This window comes from Haplochromis burtoni, unplaced genomic scaffold, assembly GCF_018398535.1.
Source record: "Haplochromis burtoni strain Fernald_Lab_line unplaced genomic scaffold, NCSU_Asbu1 Contig_128, whole genome shotgun sequence".
Classification (NCBI taxonomy): domain Eukaryota; kingdom Metazoa; phylum Chordata; class Actinopteri; order Cichliformes; family Cichlidae; genus Haplochromis; species Haplochromis burtoni.
Genome location: NW_024582489.1, coordinates 947,656 through 965,733, shown reverse-complemented (window position 1 = coordinate 965,733; position 18,078 = coordinate 947,656). Strand labels below are relative to the sequence as shown.

At 41.4% G+C, this 18,078-nt stretch overlaps 1 protein-coding gene across 1 annotated transcript in view; it reads left to right on the top strand.

Annotated features, from left to right (window-relative positions):
• Positions 1 to 18,078, top strand: part of ttc9b (tetratricopeptide repeat domain 9B) — a 36,177-nt gene that overhangs the window by 5,405 nt on the left and 12,694 nt on the right. The gene's annotated exons all lie outside the window — the stretch shown is intronic.

Sequence of the window (18,078 nt, the reverse complement as noted above, 5' to 3'; positions counted from 1 at the left end):
TTAGGAGAACTTTTTAGTTCAAGAATTATTTTCTACAATATCTTTATTGATTAGAGTACAACAAAACACAAATTTACAAAGTTTCCTGGTAGAAAGAATGTCAATACATCCATCCATCCGGTTTTTCAGGTTATCTAATTCAGGGTTCTGGGAGAGCCTATTCCAGTTGTCATAGGTCAAAAGGTGGGGTATATTCTGGATAGGTCGACAAGCGTTCACACCTACAGCCTATTTAGTATCACCAATGCTTAACAGAGTAATAAGACTTATTTAATGTAATCCATCCATTCCCTTCTGCTTATCCAATTCAGGATTGCGGGCTGTTAGCTGGACAGGTTGCCAGTCTGTCGCAGGGCATTCGATGGCTTCTCTGCAATAATCCACTTTATATTTCTCACTTTGTAAGTGACCCAACCTCTATTCTTTGTAGAAACAACATAAACAGGTCCGTCTGCGGTTCAGTTTTTATCTTCGCTCTGTGCCCAGGTTTAACGAGGGAGATGATGTTGAAGTTTGCAGGGAAGGAAGAGTGCAGCATCATGACTCAGTGATGTGTAGTAGTAGTATTTGTGTGACATCAATCTTTGGTTACACAGGTTGTTAATGAGACTAATTTGTTATTTGTTTTCTGAAAAACTGAAAATGAGATAAACAAAACAGCAATACAGATCCAATAGCAGCGGTCAGTAGTAATCTCTGTGTAATTATTCTTATTCCAGCCTCCTTGTTGTTCGTGTAAAAGCCTTCGGAAAATGTGAAAGTCAGTTCTCAGCTTTAAAAAGACAAAAGCACCTAAACAGGACTTAAATTATGACTCACTTATTGAGTGAAAAAAAGGCACTTCTACCTGGTTACCCAGAGTTTTGCTGGGCAGACAGTGGTCACCGTGGTTATAAGTGAGGAGCTGTCATTTGATTGGCCAGCTGTCTTTGGTTCTGACGTATGACAGGAGAGCAACAAGCAAGTGGAGCCAGTCACACGTGTGCGAGTGATTGCGTGTCAGCATTTGTGTGTGAGTGTATGTACCGGGTGTTCGTGCATGTACACAAGCGTGTGTGGGCTTGTCTCTGCTGCACAGGCCTGAAGAACTGCAGCTGGTAAGGTGTGTGTGTGTGTGTGTGTGTGTGTGTGTGTGTGTGTGGGGTGGTGTGTGTGGTGTGTGTTTGGCGCTGCTTGTCCTGCCGTTCTTGCTGTAGCCGCTGCTGACATTGCTGAATCTTACTGCGCTGAATGCGTTGGTGTATTTGTGTGTGCGTGTGTACATTCATGAATTGATATGTGTGTCTTTTTTAAGACCTTAGCTTTGATGTGATGAGGGTAAACATTTCCTGTTGCCATGATATTTTATCCATGAAAGGAAAGGGAATAAATAAATTTGCTCAAGCTCTGAATTAAAGTATATTTCACGGGGAAATGTTATTCCACTGCCTTCATTCGACATCTAAAGATACTTTAAAATGAATATATTCCAAAGGAAACATGATTGTGGTTGATCCTTAATGAAACGTGACATATTCTCATGGATTAAACTATCCAGCTGTTTATAACAGTTAAAATGAACTTCACACCGACCATGAAGCCCGTCACAGTGTTAGAAGTCACTCTCGGCTGCAGTCCCCGCACATCAGCTGATACTTAGTAAGTATTCAGCTAGTAAATCTCACGCAGGATGCACTATTTAATCCTGCTGTTTTAGCATTCCCCAAGTTGCTGTCTATCTGCAAGCCACTTTGCAAACCACCTTCACCCCATTTACTCCTTTTATGCCTTCATATCTGACAAAATCATTTCTGCCGTGCTCTGCAGGGGCCCTGCTGCAACTCTTCCTGCCTTTTTCAAAGTGGTTTTCAAAGTGTGGAAAAACAGAAGTGATGAAAAATAGAAAAACCCATATCACCAAGAGGGATGAAGACGGAGCAGGAAAGATCAGAGCTGCCCGACTCAACTTAAATATTCTCTGATTTTAAGCACCTCATTTGTGAGGATTCACAAAAATGCAGTAAAAACTGTAACTATTAACTGTAGTTCTGGAATTAAAACACAAAAAAATCAGTATTTTTAAAGGACAATACATTTCTATTTTTAAAATACAAAATTTATACCATTCAGTAAAAACATAGATTTTTTCTGTATTTTTACCGGATGATAAAAAAACCCAGTTATTATAAATTTAGATGAAATGTTGTGTATTTGTAGAGATTTTTTTATTTTAAAAGGTATAAAACTTATTTACATGTGTAAAAAGATTATCCCATAATAATTATCTAATAATGATCTAGGACCTAACATATTATCTAATAATATGGCCAAATCTGCTGTAATACAATTAATCAGGCTTAAAATGGCAGGAAAAAAACGTCTTTTTATTTTAGTGTTTGTTCCTACCTGGTGTAAAGATTTAAGTAGACAAAACAAGGGGAAAGGGGGGGATGATGAATGTGCTTTAGAGAAATATCGGCGCCAAGAGTAAGATCACCTGATTCTGATGACAAATGTCCTATTTGCTGGCCTTGTTAAGGAGACCCAAAGTCTGTGTATCCCTGTAGGGCCATATCTAAATTGGTTACACTACTTCCTCCACCAACGTCTGTGTCTGTCACAGTTTACAGTGGTGCAGCATGCTGGCCAGAGGCAGACTGCCTGCCAGCCCGCCTCAGCCATCCATCCATCCATCCATCCATCCATCCATCCATCCATCCATCCATCCATCCATCCATCCATCCATCCATCCATCCATCCATCTATCCACCCACCACAAACACTGTGAGGCACATACAGAAATAGCAGATGTGACTGCAGTTTGTTTGCTCTTTTTTCTTTTTTTCCTGATATCGATCACGTAGGAGCACTTCTGACAGCAGGAATAGCAGTTTTCTAAAAGCGGCTGCAGTTTAGAAGCTCTAGTCATTTTTAAATCAGTCCAAATGTCCACATGTAAGTGCACAGAGAACAAAACAGGGAGCGTTATGGTCTGATCCTGTTGTGAGAGAGCTCGGCCTGACTTTTCATTAACTCCTGCTCGCTCTCAGATCTCTGCCTGAAATCTCCCTTTGTTCCTCCTGACTGGCTCGATCTGAGAGTGAGTCATAAGTCACAGCCTTGGGAGGAACGCAGCAGGAGGGGACGAGTGAAATTGTTTGTTTCATAACACCGGCCACCTTTTTATTCAACTGCTGCGGCTCACAGCCACTTCGCTTGCTGTGTTGAAGATCCAGAAATTTCCACCCACTTGTCACATTAAAAAAATGTTAAAGGAAGGAAAACAAACTGTTTTTCAACAGAACAGGCAAGAAATTGGTATTCTTATTATTCTTATTATCATTATTATTATTGTTGTTGTTGTTGTTGTTGTTGTACTGGAAACTTTATTCCTCAGAAGATATTTGCTGATAGGACAGCAAGCGCACTAAGTGTTTTTGTGAAGGCCTGCTTTGCTGGCCAGCCAAACCAAATAAATGTGGTTAAGTTATAATTTCCTTTATAGAAGGAAATAACTCATATTTAATATAACTTTAAGAGGATATAAGCGCAAAGTTAGTGATGGGGGTGGCTGTGGCTAAGGTCGCCAGCTAATTGGAAAGTTGGTGGTTCAATATCTGCCTGCTCCAAGTCTGCATGCCAAAGTATCCTTGGACAAGACACTAAACCTCAATTTGCTCCTGATGCTTTCTTTGGAGTGTGAATGCAGATAGAAAGCACTTAGACATAGAAAATTGCTTTCATGAGTGAGGTTTGTAGTACAGAGCACTTTGAGTGCTCACCCGGAGTATAAAAGTGCTACAAACTGGTCTATCTACCAGCTAACACTGTAGAGCTGATTCATTTCAGTAAAAAGAAATAATAATACTTTGTAAACTACTTGATTTGCAAGTGAAATTAAAAAATATACAGAATAGCTCAGTCCAAGCAGAGCCGGTATCAAGAAAGCAGCCACAGACAGCATAAATAATCACAGGAGAAAGAAAATACATACGGAGCCACAAGAAGAGCAGCACAACACACATGAAATGACACAGAGGGAGGGAGGACCAATAATCTGTTCACAGATTTTTTTCTGACGATAACTAAATAAAAGTAATGCACGAGGAGAAAAACTATGATTAACCGTATTGAAACTCATCCAATCAGAAGTAAGCTCCTTGTGCAGTAAGGTTAGATGCACACATTTGATTTGTCCCTGAAAAACAGGCGGGAAGGGAGGGTTCAGCTAACTCCCACACTCCCCATTCCTTGTGAAAATGTGACAAAATGTCAACGCTTGGGAAGAGAAGAGCAAACATAATGACACATTTCTCATTTGATGCCAAGCAAAGTAACTTGAGTCCAGCGTCATTTTGATTGCGTTATTTATCATTTAGCAATGAAGGAGATTTGTTACTAAAAACAAACCTGAACTCCCTCCTGGATACCAACTTTTTTGGCTTGTAAAACACGTTAATTTCAGTTTCAGTGTAAATGTTGCCGAGCATTTTACAGAGAATTAAAAGACACGAATCAACATACCTGCAAAGACCTGGATGGGGCGTGTCTGTCTGTGAGGATTTAAATCCTCCTGAGGATCTAAACAACGTTCTTGTGAAGTGGAAAACTAATCTGAGTTCATTAAAACTGAGATTTAATCTGCGCAGTAATTGATTGTTTTTTCTTTACTACTTGGTTGCATCAACACTTCAAGCACTTTATAAGCCCTCCTGGTGGTGAGAGTAGTTTCGCAAAGACTTGCTCTCCATCATTGCTTTTGCACACACTGGTGCACATCAGAGTTCAGGTTTCGTCTGTTATTCTCTACAGGCACCTTCACATCAACAAGCACAGGATTTACAGATTGAAATTGCTGCAGCAGTTGAAACTAAAATGGTGAATTTCCAGAGGAAAGGGTGGAGACTGTGCACACATTCAGCACTAGCATCTATCATTTAGGGGAGGACTCCAGCGGTTCAGTCATGCCTCGAGTGTGAGGATGAAATACCACCGTGCTGTGTTCATGTCACAGTTCGCAAGATATAACGTTTAACTGCGGATTGACAGGGAAAAGTCCCACTGGCAGTAATCCAAGTCTTGCTCGGTTGCTTCTTAGGTCCTTGCTGGTGTTGCTGACTTCTTCTCTATCACTGTGGTTGCTCTGCTTTTCAGCTGTGACTAACCAGCTGTGTAATGTCTAGCGCGTGGATACCTGTGGACCACCACTGGACTGTAAAGTACTTTACTTTAATGTGATGCAGTTGACCATAAGCTGGTAAGTGCACTGTTTGGATGCTTTTGGCATCACTATAACAGCCATACAGTCACTTGTTGCTTACCTTGTTCATCTCTCTATGACCACCGTGCAGTCGTCTTCTGACAGCAGGAAAACACACCGTGTCACAAAAGTCAAATCATCTCAAACTGGCTTCTTCATCATGACAGTGAGTCACCAGATCTCAATCCAATAGAGCAACTTTGGGATGTGTCACATAAATATTGACCAAAAATCTCAGGAATGTTTCCAGCACCTTGTTGAATCTGTGCCATGAAGAATTGAGACATTTCTGAAAGATAAGTGGGGTCCAGCCTGGTAGCAGCAACAACTACAGTGTTAAAATAGTGAAGGCGTTAGATATTATTCAGAAAACAGGCAGAAACATGAGCATTCATTGAGAGTCCAGCTGGCCTTTCAGCCTTTCAGCCGCCTGCTTTATTTTCTCCCATTTGAGTAGGTAGATGTTTTTTATTAGCTAATTTTTCTGCCTGCCTATTTATGATGAACCAATAGAAACCAAGAAAAAGTAAAACATCAAGCCGAAGTATTCGCAAACACTCGAAGGGGAAAAGGGCGGTTACTACGTTACACAGTTACACTGTTGTTTTTTGTTACAATGTGCTTGATAAAGACAAATGTATTAGCATGTGTCCTGCACCCAGAGCCTCGGGGACATCCGACTGTGGCCATAAATGAACTTTTGAACCATGACATGCAATTACAGACCTCATATTAAATTTAACGAGCCTTTAATGAGCCTGCTGGTGACATCAACATCTGTTACCACTGGACCAAAAATAAAAATCGCTGCCTGTGTTTCGCTGCAGTCATAAGACCGATTGTTCTTTCTCCACTCCCTCAACACATCTCAGCCTCTGAGCCCAGTCATGCTTCAGATGGGGGCTGTTTGGGGCCGCACTCGCATAACGTCAGCGATGTGTAACACCACAGACGGAGTGATTTTTACCAGTCCACTCTAACACACTGCCAGAGAAGAACCAGTGCCTGCTTACAAAAGCAGAATAGAAGAGAAAACTCCTCCCTTTCATCTACTGCCAGCTCCGTCACCAGGGGACTTGATGGAGTGCATGAGATGAAGCCAGGAGGAAACGAGAGGATAGAGGGGTTAATACGAGGCTGGGAATGGAAGAAGACTTGCTCGGAGCTATGGACAGGAGAAATGTGATATTCAGACAGTGCACTTGTACTATATAGAGGGGGGGATGATGATGAGGAGTAAGAGGAGAAATGGGAGGGATGGGGTGAGGTTTTTTTATTTGTTTTTTTCCTCCCTCTGTGTGGTTACGTCTGCCATTAAAGGGACGGCCACAGCAGAAATGTGAGAACGTGCCAGAGCTGCAGATGGCGTGGCATTGCTGTTGGGTGTATGGCTGGCACTCCCTCTACTGTACCTCTCACACTGTACCGTCTCCTCTGAATTACCTCCTACCTTATAGATAGGGCATTTAGAGGAAGGGGTGAATCAGCAGACTGTGATGGACAGGCTCAAATGGAGGGAGGTGTAAAACAAAAGGAGTGCAAGAGGCTGGACGGAGCTCTTAAATGTGATGGGATTATCGGAGAGTGGAGGCAGGGCACGGCTGTAAAGGAGGAGGGGAGGCAGGAAAGGTTTGACCTCCAAGCAGTAGAGGGAGAGTTTACAGAACTGCATTTTATTATGTTTTTCTTTCAATTCTTACTGAGAAATCCATTTCAGACCAAAACTGATTTATGCCACAGCTCTGACAGGCCCAGATGACTCGTGTCAAAGGAGCAAATAAGATTGTCAGGAATAAAAGGAGGAGGCAGCAGGCGGAGAGGCGGAGGGGGGAGGAAAGAGGAGACGAAGTTTTTCTTTTGATGCTTTTTGTCATGATTGCTTTTGGATTGAAGTCTTTTTGCTGTTAGAAGTATAGTTGGCACGGCTGCGTTCTTAAATCCATATAGATTAAAATCAGAATAGAAAACAACGCAAATGTAGTGGCTCTAAACTCTCTGTGTGATGAATCAATCGCAGCCGCTCTGTTCTGGCTCAAACCTGCCATTTATGATGATAATAACCGAATTATACCGAGTATGTCGCAGCCAGCCTTGTGCTAATACACTCCCAGAATTGCTGTTATCAGAGAACGGCATAATTCAGTTAACTGTAACTTTAGCAGCTCGTTTAGCAGACGCTTCTTACGAAGCTACAAATGGCAGATGGCATGATGCAAGACACAGATATGGGTTTAAAATTAAAAAATAGGCGAGCCTTTAGTGGCCAAGAAACCAAAGAAGGCACCGGTGGAGATAGTTAGACCTAAGCAAAACTAAAAAAAATTTTAGTTCAATTTTTTTAAAAACTACAAATGGCAGGAAAGCAGCTAACTCTGAACATGATAACAGAGGCGGGAGAAATTAGACCCACAACAGGAGTACTCCCATCTGCTCCCTTATTTCTCCATCGGTCACCATATTTGATTTGGCACAGATTTTACACCCAATGCAACCATCTTATTCAGAGAAAAGAAAAAGTCTGTTAAATGCTACTTTTTATCATTGTTTTTGTGACTTTAGCACATTAGCACACTACAGGATGGTTGTTACAATTACCAGCTGTTGCAGTTTATCACTGTGAACTTTATTTCTTTTGGCAATTCTTTTTTTAAGTAACACAGCAACAATTTGGACAGCATGCTGGGGTAATGGAAATGATGCATGTTTATTTCTTTTTTTTTAATCTATTTTTAAATCTCACAAATGAATGAAAAATAACTAAATGTTTTCTATTTATGAATATTAATGTGGTGCATATGAGCCCTGCGATGTATGTCAGTGCTGTTACATTACAACCTGGGCCATGCTGCACAAAACTCATCCCACACACCTGTAACATCATTCTTATTATCATGAGCGTGGAATAGAAGATAAAAATGATTAAGAATTAAACATGTAACTTTTAAAAGTGGTAATAAAGGAAGTGCAAATGTGTATAATTTGGAGGCGTTTTGCATCGTATAGCAAATAAACAACAATTTATATTCGATGATTACCACCAAAACCTGTGTGGACTTCATCACCAGGTCCAGCTTCATTTCATCAATGTCAACTCATACATTTACCAGAAAATAATACTTTGTTATGCCAAAAGCTGGGTTTACCTGTGTTTGACCTGTGAGTTAACAGTACCCACAACAAATATCACAGGGTCCAAAACACAGTAAATGCAATAAAACCCCAAGAATAGAAGAAGAATAGATTAAACTTTAGTGCCGTTATACAAGTACAATGTAATGGAGGCAGCAGCTTAGGGGTAAAAGCCACCTTTAGCATACTGTGCTCAAAAAACAACAAAAAAAAACCCATAAAGCAAACAAAAATTACCACATAAGTGCATTATATTTAATTTTGAAATGTAATTTAATTTAATTTTAAGCGATCACAGGATAAAGTGTTTGAGGTGTGTCCAACACGACGGTCCGAGTGGAGAATAACTGCATTATTACACAGAAAACACAATTTTTTTAAAACACACCGACAAAAGTAAAAAAGAAATGAATAAAGAAAACTGGCTAAATATAGTTAGAAGAATAAGCAAAGCTGCGACATGAGTCCACAAGAAACAAAGAGGAAGAAAAACAGAGCACGTTTGCTTCAGATACTTCTGTGTGCACAGTTTTAGTGTAGCGCTCTGTGTAAACTACTAAACAGTGTAGTCCATGGCTTTTGACGTGCACCCCTCTGACATTTCATTGACCTTACGCTCTGCTTTGATGCTGCAGATTCTCTACTGTAACTTAAGGCAGCTGACGGGAAACAGGTAAGGGATGAGACAGGAAGTGAAAACCAAAACAAGACAACAGGGGAAAACTATAAAGAGAGACACGCTGAAACCACAAACAAGCAGCCTCACACGAAACACGACACAGAGGTAGCGAAACACAGACAGGGAAACACTAGGGAGGCTAGAACGAAACAACAGAGCCCAAAATAGAAACCGAAAACTAAATGTAACCCTGACACTATATCAGCGCTATTTGTGCATTCAAAATGAGGTGATTCCACCACATTAAAAAAAAAAGCTAATCTAGTTAAGCTTTATTAACACAGCGGGAGAAAGGATGTGTTTTACCAGCTCTTCTTGTCCATGTGTGTGCGTGTAATGCTGAATGTGCGTATTCTTGACACGAGACCTCCTCCTCCTGACATGAACTGACAGTTGTGTGAAATAATGAATAAACTGAACTTGAAAGTCACAAACACAAACCCTTTCCTGAGATAGAGGGTGAGCGTGAGAGGGGGGCAGATTGAGAAATGCAGAATATTCATCCTCTGTAAGCCACCAGTAATGAGAATTTGCTGAAGCTATTTGCGCATATCTAACACCCCGTGCTCCAGCGGACAGTGCAGAGTAAACTCATTCGCTGTTTATATTTATCCGCAGAGCTCCAACGCTGATAATATAAATAAATACTTTTTTTTTAAAGCCATGCTGGTCGCTATCTGAGCCTCCCCTCTCCTTAAACACAGAATGCTTTATAGCGTGCCTTGCCGGGGGATGACATTGAAAACGTGTCCTTGTTAAACCCCATTTGTGACGGGGGTGAAATGCTGAGCCTGGGTGAGCCCTGGTTATGTTGATGCATCTCTGAGGGTAGTCTTTTGATTGTTTTAATTAAAAGAAAAAGAAGGAAATGACTGTTGAAACGTTGAATTTAAAGTTGCTGTATTCTGTAAATGTAACAATAAAACAACAACTCTGCAGTCCCTCTCTGCTGTAAGGAGCGTTAACCTTTAAATGCGTAGCTGTGGTTGCTGGTGGCACGCTGGGGAAGAAGCACTCGGCTCTGCAGCAGTCCTCAAACTGTTTGTCTGTAATACTGTTCAAGCAGGTTTCCAGTGTTACTTCATGATCTCATCGCTCCTTAAATACCTAAACACAGTATCTTATTGTCCCAGAAACGTGACGGTGCTGCAGCAGTTTACAGGTTTAGTTCAGAGCGCCGTCTTTCGTTGATATTTGAGGGTTTTGATGCCGACAGTGCTGCAGCTGAGGCTGCTAATGATAAGTAATTTGATTTATTGCCATTCATGAGCCGTTTAAAGCTAAGCCTAAAGTGTGACACTAAAGGACTGAGCTGTCAGACTGTCAGTGAGAAATGACGAGGGGAATCTTCCACCTGCTCTTCAGTTTAGTCATTATTGAACTTATAATGAGTAAAATGATTATCAAACTTGTACTTTAACTATAACATAAACACATAATAGATAAAGAGCATATATATGACTATATAAATTGATTTAATGAAGATATTAAGAATAATATGATAACTTCACATACACATTTGTGCTTTAAAACAAGCTAGCTAGCTAATGTTGTGCTCTTACCAGCATAATGATATTTAATAAGCAGGTCAGTCTAACTTATGTAAGTGCCCAGTCACTAATGAACTCAGGTATGAAAAACACATCATGCATTGCCCAGCCCGTTAAGTCTACATACCAATAAGGAATCAGAAATGCAACACTGAAGATATTCTGTTTGCTTTCATCCTGTAGATTATTAGGAGCTGGAAAGTTAGCGGTGCAAGACGACTGAAACACAAAGAGCACCATTCACATTTCTAACAATACAAAACAGGCTGGAAAGGCTCGTGGAAACATGGCTTTTCTGTTTATTTCATGAATTAATTTGGCTCTTTGAAATCTGAGTTTTCTTCTGCTCCAATTTTCAGTGATGAGTGACATTTTAGGTCACACGCTGCATGTTTGTGACAATGAAACAGTCACATTTTGTTTGTATTCATACATAAACTTCCCACATCACCCAGAAGTAAAAATCTGACACAGTTAAAGACCAAAACACAATCCAGAAATTCAGTTTCAGGAAAATACATCTGACGTCCAAAATCGGGCATAAAGCCATATATGAGGAGAACGTCACAGAAAAGATAACATTTTCAACAAGTAACAAGAAAATGCTGCAAGGTTTAACTAGTGTGGATGACTTATTCAGGAGTCTTGAACCTGCAGCTCCAGGGCCACATGCAGCTCTTTTCTCCGTCTCGAGTAGCTCCCTGTGGGTTTCACCCAGATTAATATTGATGTAAGTGATTCTTTACAGTCTCCAGCTGCAAACGTGTGCAGCTGCATCTGTCTCCTGGTGCTTTGTCCCCTTAATTTCACTGAACTCAGACACGCTGGCTTGCATGGATGTACACACATAAAGAGCTTATAACGCACTACCATTGGATTCCAGACTAAAAGACCAAACAAGAAAAACAGATTTGAAAAGTGTGTGGACAGATGTCGCCACGATATTGCTCGTGTATACTTAATTGGCCGCATCACCTTCATATTAAGGCTTAAAGGTGTTTTGCAGCTCAATAAAGATTTTCTTTGGTGAGACGTTGCTCAAAATGGCTCATTTCATAGTAAATATTGCTGAACATTGGAAACAAGTGTAACCACACAACAAGAAGAACGGCTAAGAGTGAAAAACAAATTGGGATTCACTTTTAGAGCAACAACTGGAGGAAACCTTGGAGAGGCGAGGCTGAGGTGGTTCAGGCGTGTGCAGAGGAGGATATTTTGGATAAAGCAGGAAAAGGAGATTCATGTAGTGGAGGAGGACATGCAGAGGATTGGTGTGACAGGAGGTGGATGCTGGGGATAGGGGGAGATGGAGGGAGATGATCCGCTGTGGCGACCCCTGAACAGAGCAGCTGGAAGAAGAAGAAGGTGGCTGTTTAGTGTGACTGTGTGCTCGAGTTATGCCCTGATCCATACTCTTTAAAGCTGATTTATCTGCATGCTGTGTTTTCTGTAGCCTTCATCCTACAAGAAGGTTTCTAAAGGTGCTGCCAGAACATGTCAGTATATTATTTTTTTGGGAAATTAGAGAAGCATGCGCTTTACTTCAGGTACTTGGCGAAAAAAGCTATTATGAGATCCTGAGCCAAACCGTTTGGCAGTTTCCTCTGTTCACCTTCCATCTCTCTCATCTGTCTCTTGTAACGAGTATAATGCATAGAGCGTATGTCTCATATCTCGCGTACACAGATTAGCAAAACAAGAGGAGAAAGAAGCAGGAAGTGGGTCAATACTAGCGAGCACATCCTTGATGTCACTTGACATCTTTAAACTTGAGAGTGTTTGGTCAGAGATTATGGAAGTAATGTGTTTGACAGCAGAAGACTGTAGCCAAAGATCTGCTGAGCCAGAGACAAGCGTCTGCCCTGTGTCCGTAAATGACATCACCAATCTGATAATGCCCTGGACACGGGCCACAACAAAATTATATCCCTGTCAGGAAGTTTAACTTCAGATAAAACCTCAATAAAAGTCTCTTTAATTCTTTATTAAAATGCACTCGTCTGTTATTTGAAAGCCTGTTTTGCCTCACGATTGTCAAAAGTACAGAAACTTCCTGGATGATCCTTGAAGAATAAAATAAATGTTGCAAATCACCAAACAAAGCTCGTTCCCCACACAGAGCTTACATTACAGACGAGAAGAAATCGGGGAAATGTGCAGCGTGGGGCATTAAATGATCCCAACTTTGTCCAGAAAATAGCTTCCTCAATTGTATAAATATTTAAGTAGATGAGTATTAATCCTGAGTCAGCGACTATTTTAGGAGAGCAGGACAATGGAGGAGGCTGCGAATTGACAACGTAAGGTAGAAGACAAGAATAGCCAGGAGATTTGTGGTGCATGAGTCAGGGTTTGGGACGAAGGACATGAGGCATTAAGTGTGGCAAGTAGACAACTAAGGTCATCTGCTGAAGTTAGAAATCACCGCTCTCTCTGGAGAAATGTCAGACCACTGAATCAGGGATTGCTCTCTTGACCAAAGAGCAATAAAGGGACTGGATTTATGTGTTTTTTAAGAGGGAGACGCCACTAAAGCCTCCCTGTGCCGCCCACACTGTGACAGATCTAACAGAATAATCTGGTTATTTGATCGCTCTTCACTCCCAGGATCAGTGTTGCACTGTGGGTAATTCATGCAAATATGTTTGATGTACCTCAGTTTCCAGACATGGCATTACAGGCTCTGTGTTGATGTTATAAGGTAACCGATATGACAGGGCTCTGCAGAGCTGGGCGCCACAGATTCTGAGGTTAACAACAGGCTGACCTCTACTAACAGATACCTGCGTGTATGTGTGTGCAGCCTTCAGGCAGCAAAAACGATTTTATGTACTATTGATGAGCCACATATTGATGACCGCAAAATGTCATTTAATCTGTGATGCATGTGGGAAATTTACCAGCCAATTTGAATCTTTTCACCAATCTACCAAAATCGCTAAAAGCTTCACGGCCCTTTTGCCAAAGCTTGCACTGAATCCCTGACTTATTTCTAAGGACAGGTAAGACATCCAGTCAAACAGCAAAAATAAGAGTAAGCAATTATGATTGTTGTTTGGGGGTTTTTTTGGACACCATATGGAGCTTCATTCAGTCTTCCGCTACAGTGACACAGAATGAAAGAAATCATCTGCTCTGCTTATTTGAAATAAAATGTCATTTGAGGACAAGATGAGCTTTTATTGTCTCTGTGTGATACTAAATCACAGCAGATGTTCCTGATGTCACATTCAGAGTGGCCCATAAGGGAGAAAAAGAGGCAGTTTTGTTTAGAGTGGCAGTGTTTAGTTTAGTTCTGTTTTATTTAGATAGTGCCAAATCACAATAACAGTTACCTCGAGGTTCTTGACAAACAAAGGGCCTATAAATAATAGAGAGAAAACCAAAACAATCGGACGACGCCTCATGAGCTTGTCGAAGGGGGGGAAAAAACTCAGCTATAACAGGAAGAAACTTCTGGCAGAACCAGGCTCAGGGAGGGCTGCAGCCTGTTGGGAGTGAGGCAAGGAAGATGGGACAAAAGGCACACTATCCAAACAAAATGCAGGAAACATTTCTAAAAACCAAGACCTTGGTACAACAAACTGCTTAAGCTCCTCTCCCTTCAACCAAACCTTCCTCTGATTGGCTGCCACTCACAAACAGAAGGTTTGAACAGCAGGTGGGTGGAGCTTCTGTGCTCCCAGACAGGGCTTTGTGCCTGAGATGGCTAAATTAAAGATACTCTATCTCACTGATGACTTTATTATGTGACTTTTATATGAGAGGCTGTAAACAAAATATCCATCCCCTACCTGCAAAACACATCTGATTCAATGATCAGATATCCAAATATTTCAGGGTCTTCAGGCATCCATTGTTTCATCATTTAACGTGAGCTATACTCCTGATAGTCGATCCATAGTACCAGATACTTATACTAAAAATCTGAAGGCTCTAGCTCAAATGTTTTTTTAGATAATGGGATTTTAAAGTGTTCCTTCTTTTGGGAAAACTAATGACAACAGGGACCTGAAATTGTGGACAATTATTAGAAGAAGTGTGTCTTTCCCCACTTGAAACCTGAAATGGTCAGGTGGGAGGTATTTGATGAATATAGGAAAAGCATCATTTTCTACTTCATTTATTTGAGATATTTCCTATTACAACACAACAAGCAGGGCAAAAAGTTGGATAAAAAGAAAAGTACAATACAATTTTGCATAACAAAGGAAGAGTTAATTGTGTATCTTCCCGATAATCCATAAAATTACAACCACTGCAACAGTGAAACATCTTATTTAAGAAAAACTAAAAAAAGAGAGAGAGAGGGAGTTTCAGGATATGAAAAGAGATCAAAATGGGGCTAAAAAGAGACGATAATGCAGGTGGTGGCGGAGTGGAGTCAATGCTGTGTCATGTCAGTGCAAACGTGCCCTTGTGGTAAACAGAGCGAAGAACTCTACTCCTGTCCCTCTCGATAACAGCAAAAAGCCATTCGCAGAAGCGCTCTGGGTGGAGCTATTCTTAGCGGGAGCCCGGAGAGACCGGCCGGCTACTCTGTCCGAGAGCCGTGACGTCAGACGCGTAGGATCGGATTTTGCTCCACAATGTAACCGTGAGGTAATTTCAGGGTAATGACTGTGCACGGTTCATTTGTCTCTCTGAATAAATCTGCAGCAGCAGTGTGGCATTTGTGGAGGGGAGAGAGCACGGTGCAGTGAAAGGTGAGAGCAGGGTTTTGCTCTGAGGTGAGGAACAAATGGGAGGAGGGTCAAAGATGGAGGCTGCTGTGGAGCTATCTGAGGAAATGAGAGTCTGTGTGTGTGTGTCTGAGTGAGGGGTCTCTCCATCTGCCATTATCTTCCCGCAGAACTAATTACAAGGTGATGGACAGCAGACTAATCACCAGGGCCACTAGTGGCTTTAAATTAGCTGAACCGTGGAGTCGTGCCTGGAGTGATGGAGAGGGACAGGAGAGGAGAGGGACGTGGGTCCAGAGGGAAAATGAAGTAACAGCAAGAAGGAAAGGAAAGCATCTTCGCGGGAGAGCGGAATTTAACAAAATGTATTGACAAAAGAGGAAAAAGGGACTTTCACACTCCCCTCTTGTCCTCTGTACCTCTCACACAGGATCATCGTTTTCCCCGGGCTGCTTCTGGATTTTGTTTCGTCTGTGCCGTCTCCATCTCTGTCCTCCCTCGCCCCTCCGTCTCCCTTTCATCTTATTTCATCTGCATGTCTTTTCTCTCCCTTTCTCTCTCTGTTTTTCCTTTTATTCCTCCCAGGCTTCGACGCTCTGTCTGCTAAATGGAAGCGCGTCTCTGTGCAGGCGCTGTGTTTTTTTTCTGACACGATGCTTCAGGCAAACCAGCGGGGTTCCTGAGCATGTGTTAACCACTCCCACTCACCACACCTCTGATTCCACATTCAAGTGACAGAAACGCACTCGCACGGTCGCATCAAGACACACGCGCACGCTTTCACACTCTCGCACTTGACAGCTGCTTTGCACCTGTTGCTCTTTAGAAATTCAAATCAAGCACAATTTTTCTTTTTGTTCACTTTTTTCCCGCCACCCAATTTTTAATTATTTTTTTTTTTGTCTATTTCTGTCACTTTAATATCTAAAAGATTCCTCGAGAAGGAAAAAGATATTATACTCACAACACTGAAGCAGCCATGGCTCCTTCTTTTGACAAATGGCCTCTCATTAAGACCAATTTGTCTGGCTTCTTTGTACCACTGGTATTCATTTTTATCTGGTCTCAAATGTCCAGAGAGGATTATAGAGGTCAAAGTTCAGCCGTAAGCTGTGCAGTATCCTTCTCATTGACATTTGAGCTGAGACTTTTACAAGTTCAAAACCTAAGAATGTGTTTAAAAAGCAGGAGCCTGAAGATGAACTTAAAAACACATTTTTAAAAAAGGAGCTATTATGAAAATAGTTGTTTGCTATTGTTCTGTATGTCTAATGGTAATCTGTTTATGTTCAGTTAACACTTAATTGTCAATGAAGAGAAAACAATGAGAAATCAATACTGCTCAAATTTAGGGAAGAAGACCCAAATGCAAGAACCAGGGAGTGCAAAACGTCTTTAAACTAAAACGTGTGGCAGTTGTACACAGAAGATGAGTCATCATGGCAAACAGTGCAGCTGAGGTGAGGGCAAAAAGGCAAAGTCCATTAAACAGCCCAGAAGCTCACACACAAGGAAAACACAAGAAAAATGAGGAATCCTGGCAGCAAACCAGCGTATTTATACATAGAGAGAAGGTCGAGACAACCTGCTGAAGGTGAAACTGAGCATGAGAATGAGGCAAAAGGTGATTTAAGTGACCTTGAACATGACGTGGTTGTTGATGTCAGACAGGCTGGTCTGAGTATTTCAGAAACTGCTGATCTTATGGGATTTTCCCACACAACCATCTTTAGAGTTTACAGAGGATGGTCAGAAAAAGAGATAATATCCAGTGAGCGGTAGTTCACTGAGAGAAAATGCTTTGTTGATATCGGAGGTCAGAGGAAAAGACTACTTTAAGATGACAGGAAGGCAACAGCAATTCAAATAACCACTGGTTACAACCATGGTATCCTGAAGACCATCTCTGAATGCACAACATGTCAAATATCAAAGGAGATGGACTACACCAGCAGAGGACTACACCTGTCAGCTAAGACAAAGGAACTAGACAAAATTGGACATTTGATTAAGATTGGGAAACATTTCCTGCTCTAATTCAGTTGGTCGAGTGAGAATTTGGAGTAAATGACATGAAAGCATGGCTGCCTTGTGGTTCAGGCTGCTGCCGGTGTAACGGTGTAGGGGATTTATTATTTTTTTTGGCACACTTTGGTCTCTTTAGTACCTACTGAGCATATTTTAAATGCCACAACTGACTTGAGTATTGTAGCTGACCATATCCAGCCCTTTTTGTGTGCAGTGAGTTCACAGTACTCAAATGGTCTCCACAATCACCAGATCTCAGTCCAGTGGAAAACCTCTGGGATGGAACAGGAAAGTCAAACAAATCTACTACAGCTGTGTGATGCTATCTTGTCAATATGGACCAAAATATCTGAGCAATGTTTCCAGCACCTTGTTGACTCTATGCCATGAAAAAATTAAGGCAGGTCTTAAGGCAAAAGAGTACTGGTAAGGTGAGGCAGATTAAACACGAGAAACATTAATGGGGACAAACAATCACAGAGCTAACAAGAGTGTAACGAGCCCGAGAACTCCAGGAAAAAACAGGAAATTATAACAGAAACTGTGAGTGCAAAATCATTCACTGTGGACAAACGGGTTCAGAAGCATTTCAGTGAAATTTGCTCTGCTGGAGGGATGTACTCTAATCAAAGTTGTTTGAATGATGGAAGGGGTTCAAAATCTCTCACAGATCTTCAGATGGGTTGAGATCTGTTGACTGCAAAGGTCACAGCATGTGATTCACATGCTTTCATTGTCATCAAAGCCTTTTGCCCTTAACCCTCTCAGAAG